Source organism: Gopherus evgoodei, chromosome 7 (assembly GCF_007399415.2).
Source record: "Gopherus evgoodei ecotype Sinaloan lineage chromosome 7, rGopEvg1_v1.p, whole genome shotgun sequence".
NCBI lineage: Eukaryota > Metazoa > Chordata > Testudines > Testudinidae > Gopherus > Gopherus evgoodei.
The window spans coordinates 98,440,196-98,464,271 of record NC_044328.1 but is presented as its reverse complement, the minus strand read 5'-3'; the positions used below and the strand labels follow the sequence as shown (position 1 = coordinate 98,464,271).

Here is a 24,076-nt window from a genome sequence, read left to right as displayed (position 1 = left end):
AGGAGGTCGGACTACATGATTATAAAGATCCCTTCTGATCTTAAAATCTATTAATTTATACCTCACACAATAGAGGTGAAGAACCTTTTTTCTATACTGGGCCATTGACTCAGAAAAAAATCAATCGCAGGCCACGCACAAGTAAAAAGCAAGAGTCTGATTCAAAGCCCCTAGCCCCGCCCCTTCTGCCTCGAAGCCCTGAGCCCTCTCACTACCGCCACCGGCCCTGCCCCAGGCTAGCTCCCCAGCCCCAGAGGAGTGCCGGAAGGGCGGATGGCACATGGCCCCAGCCCCAGAGCACCAGGAAGGTGGACAATACACAGCCACAGCCTTCCCAGCCCCGGAGCACTAGGAAGACATGCAGTGTGCGACCACAGCCTCCCCAGTCCTGGAGTGCTAGGAGGGCAGATGAGCCGCACCGCCGCAGCCCGCCCAGTCCCAGCTGGAGCACAGGGGGACTGGAGGAACTTCACACTGCATGGCAGTAAATAGGAGAGGGAGAGGCCTGGGCAGGTTGAAGCATGGGCAGGTCTACACCTGGCCGTTTGGGGAGGCACAGCCTCCTCCAATCTATGGTACCCACGGCCCATACACTGCCTAGATGATAGTAAGCAACGGGCCGGATCCACCCCACGGGCCATAGGTTCCCCACTCCTGCAATAGGGCTTTGGCCTCTGGCATTTTGAACCCTGATTTTGAGGTATTTAAGTATTGCTACATTCAGTGTTGCAATGCCTAACTGATTTAGTACCAGAAATCTAATTTTCAGAAGAGATTTAGGCACTTAGGACCCAAAAGCCTAAGGATTTAGGCTCCAAAGTACCTAAATCTCTTTTGACAATTAGATTTAGGCCATGTCTCCTAAATCTGTTCGGCATTGAAACACTGAGTGCAGCAATCCCTAAATACTTCTTAAAAGCTGGACCTAGGCACTGTCATAATACAAATAATAATATCCTGTGTTATTCAGTTTCCCCAAGATATCAAAGTTTCAAAAGTTAAATCCCTTTACCTTTCACTTGTATATTTTTATTTAATTAATTCCTTTCAGCCTCTTTTAAGATCTGTCATGCTGACCAATATAGTCTGTTGTTTCCTTGTGCTCCCCCATCTGTCTGTCTGCATCCACATTGTCTCTTGACAAAGGTAATCTTACCCCCACTCATATCTATTCAAAAACCTTCTGCAAAGATCGTTTTCTAGCCTTTCACTTTGACGATGTCACCCCTCCTTGTCTCTCTCCACTGGCTCCCTTTTCTTTATTGCATCAAACATAAGCTACTTGTCCTCACTTTCAAAGTCCTGCATGTCTTACGCCAGTAGTCCCCAAACTGTGGGGCACGTCCCCACTAGGGAGAAATGGAGGAATATCCAGGTAGTGTACGATGGAGCCTGGAGCCAGCCTCCACCGGGAGCAGGGAGGGAGAGCCACCCAGCCCCTCTCTGCCCCAGGCTCCTCTCCAGCCACCAGGTCCTGGCCCCCGCCATGGCCTAACTCCCGGCTTTTGTCCCATCTCCAGCGGGGCGCAAACCAAGTAAGGGGGGAGACGTAGCCAAAAAAGTTTGGGGACTACTGCCGTATGCTACCTGACCTATCATCTCTCATTCACTATCAAGAGGTTGACTCCTGCCTCCACAGTGCCTGCGCTTCCATTACCCACTTGTTAAATTAGCAAACACCCAGGGCTATCCAGGCACCAGTGCAGGAAGCAGGTGCTTGGGGCAGCCCATGGAAATGGGCGACACGTCCAGCTCTTCAGAGGCAATTCAGCAGCAAGTCCCTCAGTCCCTCTCAGAGGGAAGAACCTGCGGCCCAATTGCCGCCAACGAATGAAGCGGCAGCAGTAGAGCTTCCGCCAAAGTGCTATCGATCACGGCTTTTTTTATTTTTTTCACCACTTGGGGAGGCAAAAATGCTGGAGCTGGCCTTGCAAACACCTTAGTGCATCCTCCCATGCTGCCCGTGTAAACATTCACAAACTACTTCATCTTCCTCTTCAAATCTCTCTTTTGTTGTGATGCCTACAAAAAAATTTACAATGGTTAGGTTGTTGGTGATACTGAGCATAGGTGCTGATTCTATGGGTGCTCTGGGGTTGGAGCATCCACAGGGGAAAAAAGGTGGGTGCTTGCCCCCATATCAGCTCCCTCTCATTCCCTCCAGTGCCTCCCTGCGGATCAGCACCTCCCCCTCCCTCCCTGTGCCTTCCATCCACCGCAATCAGCTGTTTCATGGCATGTGGGAGGCTCTGGAGAGGAGTAGGGAGGACTGAAAACGCAGCACACTCAGGCCATGTCTACATCTAAAATTTTGCAGCGCTGGTTGTTACAGCTGTATTAGTACAGCTGTATAGGGCCAGCGCTGCAGAGTGGCCACACTTACAGCAACCAGCGCTGCAAGTGGTGTTAGATGTGGCCACACTGCAGCGCTGTTGGGCGGCTTCAAGGGGGGTTCCGGGAACGCGAGAGCAAACCGGGAAAGGAGACCAGCTTCGCCGCGGTTTGCTCTCGCGTTCCCGGAGCCACCCAGCAAACCGCAGGGAAGGAGACCTGCTTGCTCGGGGTTCCGGGAACGAGAGAGCAAACCGGGAAAGGAGACCAGCTTCGCCGCGGTTTGCTCTCGCGTTCCCGGAGCCACCCAGCAAACCGCAGGGAAGGAGACCTGCTTGCTCGGGGTTCCGGGAATGAGAGAGCAAACCGGGAAAGGAGACCAGCTTCGCCGCGGTTTGCTCTCGCGTTCCCCGAACCACCCTGCAAACCGCAGGGAAGGAGACCTGCTTGCTCGGGGTTCCGGGAACGAGAGAGCAAACCGGGAAAGGAGACCACCTTCGCCGCGGTTTGCTCTCGCGTTCCCGGAGCCACCCTGCAAACCGCAGGGAAGGAGACCTGCTTGCTCGGGGTTCCGGGAACGAGAGAGCAAACCGGGAAAGGAGACCAGCTTCGCCGCGGTTTGCTCTCGCGTTCCCGGAGCCATCCTGCAAACCGCAGGGAAGGAGACCTGCTTGCTCGGGGTTCCGGGAACGAGAGAGCAAACCGGGAAAGGAGATCAGCTTCGCCGCGGTTTGCTCTCGCGTTCCCCGAACCACCCTGCAAACCGCAGGGAAGGAGACCTGCTTGCTCGGGGTTCCGGGAACGAGAGAGCAAACCGGGAAAGGAGACCAGCTTGATTACCAGAGGCTTCCTCCTTCCACGGAGGTCAAGAAAAGCGCTGGTAAGTGTCTATATTGGATTACCAGCGCTGGATCACCAGCGCTGGATCCTCTACACCCGAGACAAAACGGGAGTACGGCCAGCGCTGCAAACAGGGAGTTGCAGCGCTGGTGATGCCCTGCAGATGTGTACACCTTCAAAGTTGCAGCGCTGTAACTCCCTCACCAGCGCTGCAACTTTCTGATGTAGACAAGCCCTCAGGGGAGGGGTATAGAACTGTGTGGGAAGAGACAGAGCGGGCCAGGAAGAGGTGCGGTGGGGTGGAGCAGGGGTGGAAAGACATGGAGTGGGATGAGGCCTTGAAGGAGGGGTGGATTGGGGGAGAGGCCTGGAGCAGAGCCGGGAGTGGAGCACCTCCCCCCATTCTGGAAAGTTGGTGCCTGTGGCACTGAGATTGTCTCATATTGTCTCATTGTTTCCTTGTACTCCCCTGTCCATCTGTTGGCCCTTGTTTTATTCCTAGATTGTGAACTCTTTGGAGCAGCGACCATCTTATTTGTACTACACCTAGCACAATGGGGTTCTGGTCTGTGACTAAGGCTCCTAAGAGCTCTTGCAGTACACACAATAAATAATACTAATTGATTTTGTGTCCAGGCTTTCTAACTACCAACCTTATTTAATTGAAACCCAGGCTATTTCTCTGATAGCTCACCCCATCTGCTCCTCCTTTTTGAGAAGTCCCAGTAACCTCACTGTACATCGTGGTCTAAAAAGTGTTTAGCTACAGGTACTAAATGCACGGTGAGAGGAAGCAGCATTCTGAATCGTACATTGCAATTTTGACTTTGATCACTAGAAGGAGCTAAAGGTATGCAAATAATTTCTGTTCCTTCCTAAATCTGGGCTGTCTGAGCAAGAGGAAGCAACTCACACACAGAGCAATGATTCCAGAAAATTCTGGTTTCAACCAGAGATACAATGTAATTAAAATAGAAAATGATTGTATGGCTTTTTATGCTAGAATGTCACTTTTAAACAGTCCCTACATAAAAGAATAAATGGACACAAATCAAATATCAGGCATGGTAACATACAAAAGCCAGTAGGAGAACACTTCAATCTCCCTAGACATTCAATAACAGATTTAAAAGTAGTCAACAACAAATCAAAAACAGACTTCAAAGAGAAACTGCAGAGCTACAATTCATTTGCAAACTTAACACCATTAGGGCTTGAATAGGGACTGGGAGTGGCTGGCTCACTACAAAAGCAATTTTCCCTCTTTTGGTATTGACACCTCATCGATTATTGGGAGTTGACCACATCCATCCTGACAGAATTGGCCTTCTCAGCGTTGCTTCTCCACTTGTAAGGTAACTCTCTTCTCTTCATGTGCCAGTATATTTATGCCTGTGTCTGTAATTTTCACTCCATGCTTCTGAAGAAGTGGGTTTTTTACCCACAAAAGCTTATGCCCAAATAAATCTGTTAGTCTTTAAGGTGCCACCGGACTCCTAGTTGTTTTTGTGAATACAGACAAACATGGCTTTGTAGACTGTATCAAAGGTCTGAACAGTGACATTCTCTCACTGATTTAACTCTGAGAGGCAAGGAAGCCCAGGGAATTGCACACTTGCATCTAAGGGGCCAGATAACCTTGTGGTTGAAATAGAGTTCAGAGCCGGAGTACTCAGGAGATGGCCAAGTAATTCTTGTGTAATCCTGGGGGCTAATTCTGCATGGCTTGAGTAATCTTTACTCACACAGATAATCCCACTAAAGGGAATGGGATTATTACACACATGAGTAAAGGATGCAAGATCTATTCTGTGCCTCAATTTCCTCTTCTCTCAAATCTTGTTGACATACACAAATGCCTCTTGCCAGTACAGTTAGAGCTGTACAACCATGCTAGTGTGGATGCAGTTATACTGGTATAAAGGTGCTTTATTATGGTATAGCTGTTCATATAGCAGAAGGAGAGTAAGCTATATTCTTATAAAGCCAGGTCTATACTACAAAATTCTGCTGGCATAGCTATGTCAGTCAGGGGCCTGATCTCTGACAGCACCTAATGACTGACAGAGCTGTGCCAGAAGAAGCCTCTAGCGTTTTTCTGGTATAAATTGCGTCCATACTAGGAATGCTTTGCTGGTATAGTATACCAGTATAGATATACAGTCAGAGAGCTCTTGTTGTAGATCTGGCCTAAGAAACCTTTATATCAGTGTAACTGCATCCAAACTAGGTATTACAGTGGTATAATTATTTGGGTAAAAAACACCTCTCCCCAACAATATAAAATCTGTGCATAAACCAGACCTCACATAAGAACACAAGCGGATGCACATATGCAAACACACATATAATGTAAATGTACATATACACATGCATGTAACATATGTCCACAAATGTGCATGCACACACAAAGGTATGCAAACATACATATATGTACATATGTGTGCACACACAGGGTAGGCAAACATATAAAAATAGGTGCACAAACACACAAGTATATATACAAGCACAGGTATACAAAAACCACATGCCTGCTATGTGCATGCATGTATCTTTGCACTTTCTCTTATGCACAGATTGAGTTTCTCATAAAATTCTGTAAAGGCAACACATTATCCTCCTCCAAATCTCTTCTCACTTCTGACATGCTCCCTATAAATCACATTAGAACGCTTAGGTAGTTGGTGTGCTTCAGCCACTGCTTATTATGCTCTAATCATACTAGTCTCCTTGTCACATTGATACAACAAAGGTAAGAATGCAATGTATTTTCTCTCTTAATGATGTCTGGGACAGAGACTGTCTTTTTATTATGTATGTGCGTACAACACCTAGCTCAATGGGACCGAAATCTCAGCTGGGGCCTCAATGTCCTACTCTAACACTTGTTACCTACTTGACAGTTCAGCTAAGTAATATCACAGGTAAACTGTTAGGATGCCAAGTTCATGAGTGTGAAGTACCTTGAGATCAGGGAGGGCAGAATTACAAAGTAAGATTGTAAATTGTAAAATGCATTACTGCATTATTTGCACTGACCTTATTACAAGGCTGGAATGGGGGGCAGGGGGCACACAGAATCCCTAGTGTGAAGAGACTTGGGGACCCTGGCATATGGCTGAATGAGGGACACAGAGCCCCAGGCATTGGGGTAGGAGGAAGTTGCAACAAGTCCTTGAAACAGGGGAAGATGGAAGGATGGCACACAGGGGACTTGTGGGGTGAAATGGTGGAAATGCAAGGAACCCCTGGTGTGTGCAATAAGCTTGGCCAAAAACAACAAAGTGTGCAACCTAGTTTACACTGTGACCTTGAGTGGCTATTCATATACCCTATTTCTGAAATGACTCACTAGGTGAGACCTGCTCTCAGGAGTGTGACTTTTGTACTGATATAGTTAACTGATTCAATCCCTCATGTAACAGTTATGCCAGTATAGCTTATTCTTCTTCATGTATGGAAATAAACTATAACAGAATTAGCAAATTAGCAAAGGGGGAAAAGGCAATATTTTCAAACATGAATGTCTAAAGTTAGTTTCATAAATAAATTGGCCTGATTTTTAGAGGTGGTAGGACCCTGTTAGCCAAATAGGCTCGTTTCCCCCTGGAGCTACTCAATTACCCCAACGAGGCACGGAAGACAGGAAGACGGGTACCAAACCTTTATTCTCGGTCAGCTGAGCGGGTGCCTCTTTCTCGGCTAATGCCAAAGGAAGAGGACACACCTTACAAGCTCAGAGTCAGCCTTCTTATACTCTGTAACAAACAACTTAGTGTGCATACATTCCATTAGCATATACATTGTTAACATTCCTCTTTAGGGGTAATCAGGATGCATCTGCCTAGCGTCTATCCTGAGTAGGTGGGGAGGAAGCAGCCTAGATGATAAGCGAATAGTTCAGATAGTTAAGCCTTGCTCTAACACTAGGTTACAAACATCCCTTTCGTGCAGAGCTTCCATTTCTCAAGTTCCTTTTACAGACAAGTTGGTTCCGCTTAACATCTTTCTCCTATGTATTTTGCCTACGTGCATTAAGTAGGGTTACATACATGCAAAGATTAGCTGGGTAGATACTGGGCGGATAAGCAGAAGTTGCCAAAAGCAAGGAATTGGCACTCCCTTTTGCTCCAACAACCCCATAGAGCCAAATTAATGTGGGAAGAAGCACAGTATCTGTGAAAGTCAATTATATGTAGGTGTCTAAAGATTGACTTAAGTGTTCAATGTTCAGCACCCAAGTTTGACAATTTTGGGCCCCATCTAATGTGTAGGACACTGGTTGATCAGGTAAGTGACACTACATGGAGTTACAGTAGTGTCAACACTACAAGATCCTTCACTGTATGTTTCTGAACCAGGTTTCTTCATTATGGACAAAAGCAGACACATTTCTGCTTGATTTCATAAGAAGCGTTTAACACTGAAAAGATCGTTGTTTTGAACAAGGTGGCATCATCAATCATGATCTCTAGCTTTTACATATTTTGATTAACCATATTTTGTGTCTGCCATATTTCTAGAGATCACTAATGCCTCTCATTGGCTCTTGAACAAATGTAATAAATATAACACATGGCATCAATGTTCCTTTACAGTTTACCATCCAGTAATTCTTCCCCCATCTTAGCGAGTTACATTAGTTTTAAAACCATGTACTGAGGGTGAATAATTATTCCTTAAGGAAAGCACACTGCTGTTCCAAAACGTTCTGTCGGTTCAAGCTTTTAAGACTCTTCAGTGCCAGTAGGTCTTGTACTTAAAGCACCCACAGGGGAAAAAAAAGTACATCTGGAGGCAGTGCAGTCTAGTGGGAATCAGACCAGAGACTAATTCTGTTGTTTCACTGCTACTTACCTGTTTCCACCACCCCAGACACCCACTTAATGCTTTCCTCCCTGATGCAGAGTAATTGGAAATCTAAAAACAAGAAGCACTATGTAATGTTGATTATTAAAAAGATCCAGGCATCCCTATTATCAAGAGGCCAAATCCTACTCATCTTACTTACCAAATAGTTCCACTGCAAACAGTGGGACTATTCTCATGAGTAAGAGCAAGATTTGGCCCCAAAATGGCTTTTCTAGTCTTGTACCTTAATCCTTTCATGACCAGAGCTTGATACTTGTGGTGCAGCCATATGACACTGGTTAATGCATATAGTGAAGGCTCCCAGTTCTGAAGGAGAACCCCTCAAATTTACAATGGCTAATTAATTTTAAACAATTGGCAATGGCGTGCTGCGAGCCATATTTGAGGATACCCAGAGTGCGCTGGTTTACTATTTCCCTATTGATCGATGCAACTTGTGTCTGCCCAGATGCAGGCTTTTATTTATCGATCAGCCCCAATGCTAATTGAAGTAGTCTTGTGGCCTAAAGCATAAGACTAAGATCTTTGTTCTAACCCTCACTCTTACAACAGGGAAGAAAATCACTCCCTTGGTGTACCTCAGTTTACCAGTCTGATAAAGAATACTACCCTACATTTCAAAGTTAGAGAATCTTAATATTTTTAAGTACTGATTTTTGAATAGGAAGACAGTACATATGCTAATAAATTATTGATCACCATCCAACTCTATAATACAAGCTGTACAGTACCGAATTCACACTATATGCTCTTCAACACAGCAGGAAACTTTTCTTGCAAGTTTCTTGATCACCACATACATAAAAGACACACTACACTACACAGTAAAAAAAATGAGAGTGGAGGGAAGAAGGCGCAAGTGAAAGCTGCACTTGTTTTGCACTGCAAAACACATTTTGGAAGTTCAGGGTTTGAGACTGTCTACATCTACAATTTTGCAGCGCTGGTTGTTACAGCTGTATTAGGCCAGCGCTGCAGAGTGGCCACACTAACAGCAACCAGTGCTGCAAGTGGTGTTAGATGTGGCCACACTGCAGCGCTGTTGGGCGGCTTCAAGGGGGGTTCGGAGAACGTGAGAGCAAACCGGGGAAGGAGACCTGCTTCCCCGCGGTTTGCTCTCACGTTCCCCGAACCCCCGAGCAAGCAGGTCTCCTTCCCTGCTGTTTGCTCTCGTGTTCCCCGAACCCCCCTGCAAACCACGGGGAAGGAGACCTGCTTGCTCGGGGGTTCGGGGAACGCGAGAGCAAACCGCGGGGAAGCAGGTCTCCTTCCCCAGTTTGCTCTCGCGTTCCCCGAACTCCCGAGCAAGCAGGTCTCCTTCCCCGCAGTTTGCAGAGGGGTTCGGGGAACGTGAGAGCAAACCGGGGAAGGAGACCTGCTTGCACGGGAGTTCGGGGAACGCGAGAGCAAACCGGGGAAGGAGACCTGCTTCCCTGCGGTTTGCTCTCGCGTTCCTCGAACCCCCCTGCAAACCGCGGGGAAGGAGACCCGCTGGGGGGGGGGGAGGATTCGGAGAACACCGGAGCAAACCGCGGGGAAGGAGACCTGCTTGATTACCAGAGAGGCTTCCTCAGGTATGCTGGGATACCTGCTTATTCCACGGAGGTCAAGAAAAGCGCTGGTAAGTGTCTACACTTGATCACCAGCGCTGGATCCTCTACACCCGAGACAAAACGGGAGTACGGCCAGCGCTGCAAACAGGGAGTTGCAGCGCTGGTGATGCCCTGCAGATGTGTACACCTCCTAAGTTGCAGCGCTGTAACCCGCTCACCAGCGCTGCAACTTTGTGATGTAGACAAGCCCTTTTACTATGAATAACCTTGATTTGAAACTCATTTTCTACAGAACGAGGTACACTTTAAGAGAGGAGGGTTGCCAGTGGATAAAGCCCTGGACTGAGACTCAGAATATTTGGGTTCTATTCACAGCTCTGCCACTGGGCTGACGGTTCATCTTAGGCAAATTGCTTCACCTTCCTGCGTGTCAGTTTCCCTATATGTAAAATGGGGATAATAATGCTTACCTTCTTGATAAAAGCATTGTGAGATCCACTGATGAAAAAGCAATTATAAAAAATAAAAGCTAGGGGGTTTATTATCTGTATTATTATATAAATCAGCAAAGCACCTCAAGAAAGACAACAGACAACAAAAAATTGTATTCCAGATTTATTTATTGTTTAAATCCCCATATAGTGAAATGGATGAAGTACAAATAAGTTGTACAAGGCAGCAAGAGATTCCATCTCCATCACAAGCTAAAACCCTCATAACTTCTAACACATTGCAATGAAGTTAAGTAATAGCTGTTGAAAGCAACCCGGTTAGACTAGTCAGCCCTCGATGCAGTTAAATTAAAACTTTTTAGAAGGCCGGCAGACATTTATTGCTACACTCGCTAAGATTTCAATGAGTTTCTGCAGTTGTTCATTACCATGCTTGTGGTGCCAAACACCTGCCAGTAGGAAGCTGGTTTAGAAGCAAGGCAAATTATTTAATGCTGTCAACAAGAAACTGGTTTCTGCATGAACAAGTTGTTGTTCAGGGTGGCTGGTCAGGGACTGTAAAAGGCTATTGTAATTTTCACAGCAGGACACTGTGTCCATTAGATCTGTGATTTTCAACCTCTGGTCTAAGATTCCAAAAGGCAAAAAAATATAGGGGTCGGCAAATGAAAAAAGGTAGCAAACCACTGCCCTAGTGAGAGGATTGTCAATTAGGACTCCTGGGTTCAAGTCACAGCTCTGTCACTGACTGGCTGTGTTAACTGTCCTCTCTGCATCTGTTTCCCATGTTGTAAAAGGTGAAGAGTTACTCCCACCATTGTGAACTGCTCTATGACCTACAGATAAAGTGTAAGTGCAAAATATTATCCAAGTACTGTCTGTCCAGGCAAACAGCTCTAATTTCCCCATGAAAAAGTTACTCTCACCTAGGAAAACCCACACTGAACTGGTCTGTATTTACACCTCTATGCTATAAGAAAGCAAAGACACTGTAGGGATTTGAACCCCATCCTGGAAACCAGGAGTGCCAACCACCAGCATCTTTTGCTTTTTTTGTTAATATAATAAAAGGTGAAAAGCAAAACCTGAGAGAACAGATTGTTCTCTCAGGAAAAGAAAAACCTTGAAAGAGCACTGAAGAAATCTGCTTCATCTAAGCTTCTACTTCTGACAAATCACTTATTTCGAGTTTGTTAGGACACCTGAAAAAGTCTTAGCAGAGAGTTGCAAAAGCCCTCCCAAAAGCCACCTCACAAGACAGTTGAAATTTACTTTCTAATTGTTTATTTACAGACAGTATGGCGGGTAACCCACCCCCTAACATTCTTCCAAAGCACTGTTAGGTTGTTTTGGTTTTTGGTTTTTAATTAAGTATTTTGCCATCTGTTATGTCTAGATTTACTATTTAGTTTTGGGACAGTTTTGCCTGTCAATATTATTCTGAGTGTTATTTGAAGGTAAAACTATTTTAGTAAGTTTATAATAAGCATCATTACATTTTTTAAATGTGATGTTAGCTTCCAAAGTTAGGAGAGTTCCAGGCAAAGTATATTATCCCAATTTTTTGTAGACTTACATTTTAGAATTTTACCTTAAGAGAAAACTGCATACCAGTGACAACGATCCATGCTACCAGCTGAAGCAAGAGGAAAAGCGCTGTGTGTAGTCTGAACTACGTACTGAATAGCAGGTTTCTGGAAAAAAAGTCTAGCGAAAACTGGTTGTGGTTTATCCCCGCCTCCCCCTCCCTTAAGTATTTACATCATTTTAAAGTATTAAGCCATGAGCTGCAAATTAGTGTTTTTAAATGGGGGCGTTACATGAAGTGATAACATGGCTATAAGTACACAAAAGGTACTCAACATTACTTTTAAAGTAATGTATTAACTTGCTCAATATATAGGTAATGCAAAGAGCATCTTTTGAGGCACATATCCTCAGTATATGCAAGATTTATATTACAAGTGCAACCCCATTGCCTTCAATAAACTCATGTAATTTTAAGAGTGACCTTGATGTAACTGCTTTGTCGTCATGTCAGTTTTGTCACAAGATGTCTGTAAAGGTCCATGGTTCTCCTACTTTTTAAAAGCCTTTTCTGTCTTTAAATGGGGACACCTGCAAAAGTCTTAAGCAGAAGAGGTCTCAACCCATTTTCCCCCACCCACATCCCTAAAAAGATTCAAAGATACAGTCTCTCATTTTAAATTGGTGCAACTGCAGCATAAAGCTGGATAAAAGTTAATTATTTCCCCTCTTTTTTTTTTTTAAATTGTGGGTGGGGTGGGGAGGAGATTCCAATGTTTTTTAATCTTTTTATCTTTATGGTAAATACAGAAAAGTTTATTCACCTGTTTGCTTTTTGTCCACTGTGGTATTTTCAATTCATTGGGTCTGGCTGCTCCTTCTACAGGTCTGTGAAAAGTAATCTTAAAACTAGGTTGCACTCCCTCCTTCCCCCCCCCAAATTCCCAGTAAACTCCATGAAAATGAATTAAATTTTTTGTTCTACAGTAAATTAAGAACTATTCTTACTGGGTTGGCTTCTGTGGCCCATCATGAAGAACTGGCTTGTTTGGTATTTTCTTGAAAAGAACTGTTAAAAAACCAAGAAAGGAAGAGACCCATACAAAAAGCAAAGTACCGAAAATGGTCACTAAACTGGTGGAATTTAAAATGTCACTTGCCAGTTAGTTTCCTGGAGGATTGTTGCTTGTTTGGAAGCTTTTATTTCTTGTCAATGAGATGTTTTAGATGTATCTGGAAGAGACTAAAGGCTTCAGTACCCCCTCCCCCTACCCCCATCCACTTCAGAAAGGGAACAACAAAAAGCAGTTACCTAAATAAAGCAGCACAGCCAAAGGAACTTGGATCTCAGTCACAAACACCGACTGCTTAAAGCTGCAGCAAATTTTACTCGAAGGGTAAAGAGCTCCTTTCAATACACAGGCACTTGTGTCATTCAGCTGTATTTTTTTCTTTCAAACAATCACTACTCCACACATGGACAAGCTTTGGGACACGTATTTCAATCGATTCAAATGCTCTACCCAAGCAGATCAAGCATACTGCACATTACTTGCCAACAGACCAGACCTGCTTCAGACACTGCATTCTCTGCGAAAGTCTGTAAAAAGAAAAGCTAGAACAAAGTTGTGAGCCCCTCCCACCCTACCCCAGCCACAGTCCAGATATTAAAAAAAAAATGCTGTTAATGTTTGAAGATACATTGGTTTAACTCACTGCAGGGGCCTTCACATACACACACAAAGGTGTGGGGAATAGAAGAAAGCGCCAAGGCATGTCAAGCAAAATCATCCTCAACAGCTTCATGAAGGGATGGATCAGGGTCTATACATTATGAAATGAAGCTTCTACAAAGGAAGATACTTAAAAAAAAATTGCCCATTTCCCCCACTAATGTTAATTGGAAGTAGAAAATGAGACGTCACTAGCACTGAAGGAAATGGTTGCAAGCATTGTTAGCATGCAAATTTCAAAATATGCAAACTGACTAGTGTTAAATTTAACAAAATTATTGTGCAGTTAAAAGTTCTCCCAACTATAAGTCAGTCGGTTTTAATTTTAAGACGACTTTAGCTCTGGAGACAGAGCAAGTCTTATTGCCAAAATTTTACCTGTTATGAACTTACTCCAATTGGTACGTTTTGCCCCCAATGGTCTAGTTTAAAGCATTTTAGAAATCATTCCTTGGGCAGATACTTTCCTTAATTACAGGACTTCTATTGCCAAGTACCTTGATCTACATTTGTCTCGATGGAGGGGTGGAGAGGGAGGGAAGGAAAAGATTCTGCAAAGACTTTCCTGCCTGAATAAAAAAAGTATTTCAGTCTTCTGTTCAATTCCTGCTCCCGTCCAATTAAGATCAGGTGTTCTTGGAGAAAGATTCTGAAAGATTAAAGAAGAATCCCCCCCAACACACTGCCCCAGAGCTAACCACACACAAAGAACATTGACAGCACATTTTTATTAATAAAAATGAGACAAACTGTCTATTCTTGGAGCACATCAGTAACTTTATTAACAAGTGCCTTTATAGCCTTTTGTTTTTTAAATCCCATGTTTTCTGCATATATTTTAATGCTACAAAATAGCAGAAAAATATGGTGGTTTTTTTGGCAGCATGATGTGCTGTTTGGTATAGCATTTCAGGCTCTCAAACTGTAGGCCCAGAGTAGGCTCAGCCTCCAAAGGAGGATATACATTGCATGTTTGCTCCTAAGCACCACAGCATAGCTGCTATGCTTGTCTGCCTGTAGGTGATGGGCAAATCCAACTGTGGCCTGTGCACAGAGGGCAAAGGGATTTAGAAAGTGGAAGTGCAGCCCTGAATTGGCATAGGGGTAGGTTAAGTCCCTTATACCCATTCCACACACTGCTAAAAGCTGGGAATGGGAAATGCCAGTTCAGATGTTTAAAGGCTTCCACTGCTTCATAGCATTTAAAAAGTATATTTCCCTAACATGCAATATCTGCGGATATAATTGATAAACTTATCTGTAATAGATGCCTGCTTGTTTTTTTCAGCTCCCAGATGAAATGAAGCAAAACTCCTCATTAATAGTGCAGAAAACCTGTCTCAGGTAAACAGTGGAACACAGCACAAGCCTCCTCTCAAATCCAACAGTAGTGAAAGTTGATCCCAAATTAGATTGTGGTTTCAAAATAATTCATATTCTTTCTTCAAATCCATAAGATTTAGGTAGTAATATTCATACCAAATAGTTTGGTAGAAGCCATATGTATTTGCATATGCATTTTTTCTGCCGGTATTTTCTTTCAATTTAATTCCAATGATGTGGAAGTAGTTGTTCACTGCTTTAATTAAATTATTATTTCAAGGAGGACATTTGCTCTTCACTGCATATAATTTTGAGATTTCTTAGAGCAAATATTCTGATCAGATATTTGATAGTCAATGCTTATTACTTCAAATTTTTCAGTTTCATTGCTTATGGCTTTTTTTTTTTCCGTTGACACATTGGATTTTCACTTGTTAACATCTGGGATCCTTTTCCATCAAGTAGTAAGGAACATTAGAATCTTTTCTGCCTTTACTTATCATTCGCCAAGCTGTTCCCTCTGCATTTATGAGGCCATATTTTCTCAGGGCTCGTTGGGGCTATGATTCTGATGGCGGCTATGATTCTGATGGCGGATCTGAAAAATGTCTACAAGACAAAAAGTTGTTCCCCACACCATGCCCCACCCCCAGAAAGAAAGACACATTCAAACTAAACACATTACAACTAGGTTTCTTACTTTTTTTAATTACTGTGTTTTAATTTTAAAATTACCGTATTTACATTGATAGCTGATCTGCTCTTGGGTCTTTTTATTTTTTTTTTTTACTATGACAGTAAGTGCACTTGAGAGTTTTACAGGATTTTAAGTATGGTGTAACATACTGTGTTCCATTTTTTAACACAAACAAAACAGAATCTAAATTAAAAAAATGTGTAATTCCTACACTCAAACAAACCCACATTTCTAGGTTACAGACAACTGAAAGCAGAATCTTACTTGAAAAATACACAAGCTACCATCAGAAGGAATCACACCAGGGTCATTAAGCAACTTCTTTCTCTCTGAAGTCTCTACAGTAGCATTAAGTTATATTAAGCACCTGGAAAAAAATGCCAAAAGAAGAAAAAGCCACACACCACCATATCCAAGTTTTCAAACCTATTCCCCCAAATACATATATGCACCAGAATATGCATCTAGACACCACAACCCTAACAGTTACAGAAGGATTTGAATATGTGTTTTATCTGTAGTCCATGTTAATTTGGACTAGTGGAAGCTTTCCACTTCTGAGAGAGTATTTTCAGTAAGTTTTATGCTACAGGGAAAAAAAAAATTAAACAAGCTACTTTGTGTTAGTCTGGGTTACAGTTTTAACCTTGTCTATTCTCTTTCTAGCATTGTGTGTGCTTTCTGTAAGTATATACACATGCATATGAGCTGTGTGTGAACATTCCCGATTACTCAATAGGGCACCTCCTCAAGAACAATTTAAAGCTACATTATGAGAATTACTTGCCACGATTGAAGCTGAACATTCTTTTTTTCAGTCCTAAGGTTATGGATGTTTCTGCAGTTTAGGGAGAGAATCTGAAGAACATATAGACGATTATGTTGCCCCACCCCCGCAAATATGTCAAGCCATATAAAACTACACCTAAAATTCCACCCCAACACACATAACTGTCTGTTTTGTTTGTTTACTGGAGAAAACTTAACTGTCAAGTTCTGGACTAGCCAAGCTCTTCTTAAATTCGCCTTAGAGGATGACTGAACGACCATGAATCCTGAATATAAGCTCCAATCCAACTTTCCAACTCCATTTTAGGTAAACTGTCCTTTCTTCCAAGGCAAAAGCTGCTCCGACTCTGGGGAATGTTCTCCCAACAGCACAGTAGATAGAACCACCACACTTCTAACCAAGCCAATAGGAACTATAGTATCTGCAAAGAGTCTAGAAACAAGCTTGTTTTTACCCCTACCCACCACCACCCTTTTCAACATACACAAAAATGTTTCCCTCTCCCAAAAAAAAGAGTATCTTTATAGTTTGATAATTAAAATGTGCAAATTACTTTATGAAGAATCCAAACTTATAAAAATAGAATATAATTAACTTGCATTTCCCTCTGTCTGGCCCGTTTCTTCACACACTTCAATTGATATCTACAGCTGCAATACCGGTCAATCACATTTCTAAACCACTGCCATCATCAATACAATAGAGGCTTTATCCTGATTACTGGTTCTCTTTTATCCTTTACATTGTCACCTCTCCAGTCGTCTGGCTCTAGGATCTAAGACACACCTAGGGGGGAAAAACACTGAAGAAGTTTCTGGTCCCCTTCCCCTCCCTTCCAAGAAAAAAAAATACACTTTGAGCAAGACTAACAGCAGCCTTTTCCCTTCCCACTAGAATGCATGACAAAAATACATTTATTTTCTCTTGCTAGGAACACCAAGGATACATGGGGAATAATACATTACCTACAATATTTTAAGACGTGAACAAACAAGTTTGTTCTTTTGTTTGGCAATAATCTTTTAAAAAAAATTATATGTGATTTGCTTACACTTCACTGTCACCAGAGATGCTTGTCGCTCCACCAGGCTCACGACTTCCCCAATTTGGGTAGGGTTACAGCAATACAGACGCTAGCTACAACTCACTCCTAAAGCCGAAAGGAAAATTCCAGAAGTTTTCTAAACACTCGGGAAGATGACCACACTCTCCAGGCCTTGGCAGACTGCCCATTAGCTTCCAGACAAGATGCAATGAGTAAAAAAGCCTGCAAAGAGAAAAACCTACGACACACCACGACTTGACCCACTCCAACAAACCCCCTCTCATAACAATAGGCACTTTTACAAATTACTATTAATAAAGAATATAGCAAAGAAAATAGTTTTTTAACGAAATCAAGGAGAAAGTAGGTTACCAACTACAGGTTAAATTAGTGCTGTCTTCACTCATTTTTCCACTTCTGCCTTTCACAAAGGAATCTTGATCTAGAAGCCTCTAATCTATTCTTTCAAAAATTTCTTGCTTGATCTTGTTTTCCGTGATTCTTTTTCCTCTAGTTTCACCAATTTGTGCACCGGCTCTTTTTTCCCCTCTAACTTCACCAATTTGCACTGGCTCCTTGAAATCCTGTCTTTCTAGCTTCACTGAATCCACATTCCACCTTGGTCAATGCATCAGATGTAAAATAGCTGATTTTATTCTAGTCCCTTGTCAGCTATTTTTTTTTAAACGTTTTAGCCCAAGACACATTTTTTCCACTTAGTCCAACACAAAAAATACATTATTCTTGATCTTGAAATAATTTTCATACACAAAGTCCTTTGAATTAATAGTTATAGTATGCTACGAATTTGTAATTTTGATTTTTATGACAAAAACTGAGCTAGTTTGCATTAAGAGATTAAATTCTTCAGCAAATATTACTCCTTAGATTTTACAAGTATCAATGTAAGTCTTTTTCACCCTCCTGTCTTCACATTTTTTAACTAATCTGTAAGGGCACAGTTACCCATCTACTATATATAGATATATATTTTGGTCATCTTTAAAATGCAACTCCCCTTCTCTCTTCTTTTTTCCTGGGTCCTCTTCTAAGTTACCTTCTGACTTCTAATATTACCAAAAAAAAAAAAAACCAACAACACAACCTTCTCTCTTCTCAGTCTCCTGTCTTGAAAATCTTCCCAAACTTTGTGTTTCTAATATTTTCTTTTCTAAAAATCACTTCTTTTTAAATAAATTCTTTGTTTCTTCGTATTTTCTTCTGCTTGAAGCAGACTTAATCTGGCGTTTTTAAAACAACCAGCTTCTTAATTTATTTTTTCACCCCAAAGTGGTTTAAAGCATCTTTTGGGTTTCAATTTATCTTCAATTTTATTTTTGTCTTGTTTTGCTTCTAAATTAACTTCATTTTTTAAATCTTGTTTTTTTCTTATCTTCAAATTTTAATTTTTTCTTTCCCAATTATCTTCAAATTTTAAAAATTCTTCTTTTGGCTTTTTTTTTTGAAATGTAAGATCTATATTTCAAATTTTAGCATTTTCTTAATCTTCAATTTTTGTCTTGTTTTTTTCTTAAATTTATCTTCAAAGGTTTTCTTGGTTAAATTTTTATTATGGAGGCATTTAAAATGCCCCTTTTCTTTCAACCTTTACCCAAACCTCCACTGATCACCCTCCTGCACTTATTGAATACTTCTGATTCTTTAATTCTTCTCTCCTCTTCCAATTGCCTTTCATATTATAAATCTTCATATTTCTTGTTTTTAAGAACTTTAAGTGGTTTAAAAACCAGCGGCGCACTAATTAACCATATCTTTTTAATTATCAAACTATAATTAATATTTTAAGAGTAAAATCCTCTTTACTGATTTACTTTAAAAAATATTAGCTATAGTTTCTAATAGATTATTAATCTAGTTTAACTTTTTTTTTTTTTTTTTAAGCTATTCCTGCGCTGGTTCCCCTCCCTGTTTTATTTCCCTCTCCACCTGCCCTTTCTCCCTAGCTCTCCTGCCTGCAACTCTAACAGTATGTGGGGAGGAGGACATTTTATAGACTGGTGACAGACTCACTAACTGCAGCATAGCATCTCCTTCCACCCCTCCTCTGATAAGGGGGAGGGAAAACAAACAAAAAAATAATCCCTGAAAATTCTATAAAGTTTTTCAATGTCCATTGACTGAAAGGAGTGGAGTGGATTTATTCATTTTTAATTAGAAATAAAGAAATAAATTAGTTAACTGGAGAAATTTAGTTTCTTTTGCTCTGTAAATGGGTTTATTAGACTGAGCCATCCTAATGAATTTGTAACAAGATCCTAAATCATTTTTCTGAATTCTTTTTTTAAGGTTAGTGGAATAAATCCTCCGTACAATGCCAGGCACGAAAATAACTTCTCAATTATTTTTATAATGTTTTAAATAAAAACATACACAGTTTTAGTCTGAACATAATCTTTCTTATGCAGCATCATAGTGTCTATGACAGTAAGTTTTGACCTATATAGAAAGTTTAAATTTTTTCTTGTAAAAAACAAGATCTGCAATGCCAAATACAATCCTTTAGACAAAGGTTTTGATCAAAGGTGTATATTCCATATTCCAACTACACAGAGAAATGTTATGTAGCTTACATTTGAAAATAATTTTACTTCCAGTCTACCTACCTATGTGTCTGAATAGTTATCCTTGTTTACTGCTTGCAATAGCCATTATAAGACTTTGGTATCTGGTCAAATAAATCTAAGTCTATGAGTTTTAATAAAAATTCACAGTCCCACTGAGTCCTTATAATGCCATTGACATTTAAGCAGAAAAGTTCTCCATTAAGTTTGTGTTTTAAAACATTTTGCTGTACCATTCATTATAAGGCACGATTTACAATATTTAAATTACCAAGTATATATGTTGCAAGGACTTTTGTCAACAGGTTATTCAAAATAAATACAGCGCAAACAAATGGAGGATTTTTTTTTTTTTAAATAACCTCACTGGTTCAATTTTAAAAACTTCATTAACTTATTTTGTTGCTTTGTGAAAAGACTGATATTTTTGAAAACTTAAATGGTAAATTAAGACACTATGTAGATTTAGTAACTTTGATTATGTATATAAGGAATTTGTTAAATGAGGAAACTAATTCTTTGTATTTGTTAATATCAGCGATACTGTCTCTCTTTTACTATTTTTAAGCAAGACAAACATTTTGACTGCTGATGAGAAAAGGAATACACCCAAAGAGACTTTTAAATACTGACTTGTAGATTTCATTTGTAAACATCGTGAAAACCCATCAAATTATTTAACAGCACAAAAAGAGTGTAGATAAATTTCTGCTGCTTAAATAAAAAAAAATTCCAGTTTTAATTTCTGGTCACGCTTTCAAAAAGGATGAGGTGTGGTCTTATTAATTCAAATTGGGAGTTATTTTTTAAACATTTTTTTCTGGAAAAGGTATTTTATTTAAATTAAGGCTGATAAGCATTATTATAGCTGGAAAACAACAAGGTATGGAAAATCAAACATTTGTATAATGGTTCGTAAACCCTTATGTCTGATGCTGATTTCCTCCGAGCAAAAAAGCAGCATATGTGTGTGTGTGTGTGTGTGTGTGTGTGTGTGTGTGTGTGTGTGTGTGTGTGTGTGTGTGTGTGTGTGTGTGTGTGTGTGTGTGTGTGAATTCTCTCTCTGGTTTGAATCCTGTTTGTGCATTTTTTTTTAACATTTACAAAAATTAGTAAAATTACTCTAATATATGTGTTTGTTTTTAGATACGTTGCTCGTAATTATCACAAAGTAAACCCTAGGGCTTTATGGGATGGTTTTAAAATCACTGCTGGGGCAAAACATTATTTTCCAGTTGCTTGTGGTTGATCATTTCAACATTCAAGAGCACCTAAGACAGCAAATTATTAAAGCTCTGACAAAATCCTCAAAATGAACTCCAAAATGTGATGGTTTCAGACTTACTTCTGAGGATAACGATCCAATTTGAATCTCATTTGTCACTTAAAAAAAAAAAAAGACAAGTTTCCTCAAATTCTTGATTCCCATCAATTAAAAGCATTTCACCCCCTCTGCAAACATTTGTTGTCTGTAAAATCTTTCACAAAAATTCAAAATCAGCCAAAAATAAACCTCCGCAAAAATCAGAAGTTTTGAGTAATTAAGGAGTTAATTTCCCTCAAACTTTTTTAAATCCCTGACAGTAAGCTAAAGTCTTGCCCGCACACCAACAAAAAAAACAAAGAATTTTAGTTTTGAGGTAAAATAAACTCCCTGGTTTCCATACACAAGCATAGTTGCCATTTTTAAGTGACCAGGCCTCAAAGGTATTCAGTCCCCTTCGCAACAGAATTATATTAGTTCAAAATGAACCAAACAATGAGATTTCGGAGTCTTTTCTGAGGTAATACACCCTGTCACCCCCCCTCTCATATTGAGCATAAGCCTTATATAAATCTGATACGGAGCTGGACCTGAGCCCCCCCCCGAAATGTGGGCCTTTAGTTCAGTATTATGGCCTGTGCGCTGTGTTTACACTCAGTCTCGCTCGAATGGCATGGGGGAAGGGAGACTGAGTGGCGGAGGGATATGTAGCATGAGGCAGCACGAATTGCTGAGTGGCGCAGTAGCTATTTCAGACGATGGGCGGGGGGAGTTGGACGGCTGGTTCTATCCGGCTCAAACCGGTCCTAGCCTGCTCCTGGCTGGCTGAAAACAACAGCTGCAGTGGCGCAGTGAAGCCCTGCGCATGTCTGCTCCTCTCCCACCCTGCTGCAATGACTCAGGAAGTGGGGGGGAGGGCAAGAGAGGGAACTTAACCTCTTCTCTCCCTGCTGAAATCAGAGTGTGGGATCCAAATGTTTGCCCATAAAGCACAATAAGCATCCCCCCCTCCCCAGTAGAAAATATGCATTTAAAAAATGCCAGTAAAACAAATGCATTTCCCTCAAAATGTCCCCCCAGAATACTGCAAGTAAAAGCCGTTTGCTCAAAGATTGCCTTAAGAAAAAGCATTTGCACCAGTTCCCAGACCTCCAAGTAAACACATTTCCTCCTCAGTCCCACAATGTTCTGAAGATCGCATTATCCCCCTCAAGAGAAGTTATTTGCCCAAATGAAAGCACCTCCCCCAGGTGAAAGTATTTCCCAACTTCAATTTGCCCCAGAAGAGCATTTCTCCAAGAAAAAGTATGTTCCCCCAAATAGATGCATTTCCTCTCTCAAAATCCTGAAGAAAAATAATTTTTCCCAAGCAAAAACGTATTGCCAGATACAATAAATCGTGGACACTAGTTCCTATATAGGACTTTTAATCTCATAGTGCTTAACAAAGGAGGTCAATATCATTATCTCCATTTTACAAATGGGGAAACTGCTTCCCTACTCTGTGCCTCAGTTTCCCAGCAGGCCAGTAGCCGAGTCAGGACTAGAAGCCAGGTCTCCTGAGATGCAATGTGGCCTAGTAGATGAAGCATCTGATTGTGCCGCAGAATTTCTCAATACATACATTCTCCTTCCCCTCTCCTCTGCCAAGTAACATTTTTTTCCAGTTGGGGTGTAGAGTGATACATTGTAGCCATACAAGCTCTCCTAAAGCTGGAGTAGAAGGCAAGCAATACCATGCTAGCTACTCACAGTATTGCCAATCCTAAGCATACAAAAGCCTCACAAATCAGGCCTAAAGCCACCTCACTAGACTAATAAAAAACACCATGATTTTTAAGACAAATACATTTTGAGTTCTTTTTATTTGCCTTTTGGTTTCTGAGCCTTTAGGCTATGTTTGTAATTTTCAAGCTTTTCACTGCAACTATGAGGGCTAGAAACTCATTTAAAAAAATAAAAGAAAATTCTGATTTCTTCTAACAACATGAATCTAGAGAAGAGCAGAGTCAGCTGAACCAAAGGATGGTTTTAAAAAGATGGAGGATAACTTTGAACTGAATTCTGAAAAGAACAGTGAGAGCTAAGGGCATATTTTGAGGATGAGGAAAAAGCATGATTGAAAAATCAGGAAGGGTAGATCAGAGCCTTTTATTTATCATGCAGTAAAGCACACTAGCATTAGATTTTAATTTCTCATTCTTTTAATGGCAAAATTGCAAGCACATTCACAATGGTTATGAAATTAAGTCACAGTTTTTACCATGTAAGAACTGCAGTTTTAGCCTTTTTAAACAATTGCTGCTACACACCAAGTCAGGAGGGTAAAGACTAATTCCATTTTTACTGACTCAAGGAGAAACAAACATTAAAATCACATTTGCAAAGAAAAGAGAATCTTCCGAATTCTTCTTGCAAATCTTTGTTCCTGAACTCCCCAGCTTCCAGTAAACGACTTACATCTCTGTCAACATGCAAACATTAGCTGCCACAGGAGACTTAAATTCCAGGCATTTTGTTATTTACTGTAAATATTTTCACTCAGATTCCGTGTAAAGATTTTTTAAAAACCCTTGCCCGTCCCGACTCGTTGCTTGACCTTGCTTTGAGATAAGGAGGTGTGGCAGTCTTCAAGTGTGCACTCATATATTACATTCTCACCATGCTCAGTAACTCTTTAACTGCTCTTACCAGTTTCTATTATACTAACAAGCCCATTTGGTTTAGGCAAAAGCAACATTTATAATGTCTTTGTTTTTAGTAAGAATTGTTTGTTCACACATATTAGTAAAAATGTGTGTGTGTGTGTGTGTGTGTGTATATATCTATATCTATACCTATAGATATAGATGTATATATATATACATACATATATATATCTCAAAAGTGTGTCTGTACATCTGGGATAGTGCTTAGATTATCCACAAATACAAAGTTTAATTTTAAAAAAGTCATATGATACATATAGTACATAATCAGCAATAACCAAAACTTAGGTGAATAAATTTAAGAATATAGTTTAGATATTAGCATCCAAGTATTCAGGTACATCACTCATGAAAAGTTG

At 40.9% G+C, this 24,076-nt stretch overlaps 1 long non-coding RNA gene across 1 annotated transcript; it reads right to left on the bottom strand.

Annotated features, from left to right (window-relative positions):
• Positions 1 to 10,198: 10,198 nt before the first annotated feature.
• Positions 10,199 to 18,562, bottom strand: LOC115654989. Its single transcript, XR_004001314.1, has 2 exons — positions 15,593 to 18,562; positions 10,199 to 15,240 (listed from the first exon to the last, which is right to left on the bottom strand). It is a non-coding gene; the product is annotated as an uncharacterized LOC115654989 (long non-coding RNA).
• Between the last annotated feature and the right edge of the window lie 5,514 nt (positions 18,563 to 24,076).